We start from the raw sequence: 2,148 nt of genomic DNA, 5'->3' as shown, positions 1-2,148 counted from the left end.
ACTACGCTATAATATGAAAGGGAAAAAAAGGTGGAAACCTTTTTTCTGGAAAAAATTTAAGTCGTGCGCTCAGTTTTTCGAAAAAAAAAAAAAGGTGTTTTTCTCTTCTTCTCTATTTTTAGTCTCGTCAATCTATTTCCTCGACTCCCCAGCTTTTCTACCTTAATGATATGAAGAGGAAGACCAAACCCTTGCCGACTACAACATCCAGAAGGAATCCACGCTCCATGGTGTTCTCTCTCCCAGGGGAGGCGCTAAGAAGCGCAAGAAGAAGACCGTCCCAGGGAGGTGTCAAAGCTGGAGGTGATTAGGTTTTATCTGTTGTTTTTCACCATGTTTTTGTTGTTTTTTTTTTTTTCTAAAAGATGGGAAGAGGATTTCATTTTCGATTTCAAAGGGTTTGAACATCGTGGGATTCAAAGGAGGGTTGCGGTCGCCGCTTCGATTTTCAGAGTAGTAAGGTTGCAGCTTCGATTTCTAAAGGTTGGTTGCGATTGGTTATGATTTTTAGAGGAGGTCTATGTAACATCCCGAGTTTCAAGAAAATTTAAGTTAATTATCTAAAATTATTGAGTTTAAATTTCCTTTCATTTGGAAGATTGAGGTTAAATTGAAATAATTGAAAAAATTTTATTGGTCAAATTGAATTTAATTGATTAGATTTTCGAACTGATTATCTTCAAAATATTGAATTTTGCTTTCCTTTGATTTTGGATTTTAGGACCAACTTAAAAAAATAAAAAAAATAAAAGAGATAATTAATTTCATGTGGTTTTGAATTGATTTAAATATTTGGAAGAATTTAATTTGTATCAAATTGATGGATCTTATGCCTTTAATTTTAGTTTTTAAAGCCTAAATTAAGATAATTTGAAAAGTTAATTGATTTCTAAATTTAATAGAATCTTTGGAGATTTTGGAGATATTGTGATAAAATATTTTATTTATCTTTTCAAAATTTGGAAAGAAAATAAAAGAATTGAGATTTTTTTCGAAATTGAATGAGAGTGAAAAAAGGTCAAAAATTGGGGGAGAAAGCAATTCGGTTTTTCAGCATAACTTCCACAAAATTGTCGATTGCTAGAGTTTGAACCGTTGGATCGTGCTCAAATTCAGCCAGCCTGTTCGAGACATATAGAGTTTCCTTTTGAACAGTTGGATCATTGTTTGAAGTTCTGGTTTGTTCGTAATCACTGCTAAGTAAAATCTGTAAACTAGAAATTCCCCTTCTCTCCCACTCTCGCAAACCCTCCTTATGCAAGACCTTCACTACCAACCACTAGCCTAAACAATTTATGTCGTCCGACAGCAACACACGCTGCCTATTTATGGCAGCCACAAGTCGACGCGCCATCGGCCGCCATTGCCCCGATCTTTGCCAGAATTTTGAGGAAAACCTTGGGTAAGACTTATTTTTCCTTATAATTTGGGAGATGAAGTTCACCCCTTTGATTTTGGGTTAAATTAGTAACCTTTCTTTGGTTTGAAACTTAGATTCAAGGTTTGGAAGTTTTGAGGCATTAACCATCAAGCTAGATACCATTTTGTTTTGCAGAAAATTGGTGAAGATCGATAAGTTTTGTAAGTTGGGATGATTATTGTTTTGGATTGACAGTAATAGTGGAAAAATTAAGTTATTGATTTTGGATTTAATTCAAAATCAGATTGGCTAATTAAATCGAGTATTGGAATTTGTCTTGGACCAAGCCACAACTTTAGGTTGATTCAAGTGTGCTAAAATAGTTCTAAGGAGATTTTGTTTTGTGTTTTTTTACCAAGTTGAGGTAAGTAATCTTACTATTGTAACTGCCCTAGTGCCCGACAATGATAATTATGATTTATTGAGGATTATTAGTTAGCATGATATTTATATCTGCCTTCATTGACTGAGGTTTGAAATTACTGGAGTCAGGAATTGACAAATATGATTTACTGAGGATATATTGATAGTTTGATGTTTATGTATGCCTTGTTGATATAAGAGTTTAAAAATGCTAGTTGCGCATAGAGATATTTGAATACTAGAATGATTTGAGTATATTATTTTTATTGGAGATCTTGCTGAATCTGAGGAGGATGAGATGCATACATATGTTGTAAAGCTATGATGAAGAAATTTATATGTATATTGCAGAATCATGATGATGA

Source organism: Benincasa hispida, chromosome 12 (genome assembly GCF_009727055.1).
Source record: "Benincasa hispida cultivar B227 chromosome 12, ASM972705v1, whole genome shotgun sequence".
NCBI lineage: Eukaryota > Viridiplantae > Streptophyta > Magnoliopsida > Cucurbitales > Cucurbitaceae > Benincasa > Benincasa hispida.
Note: the sequence above shows the minus strand (reverse complement) of the source record.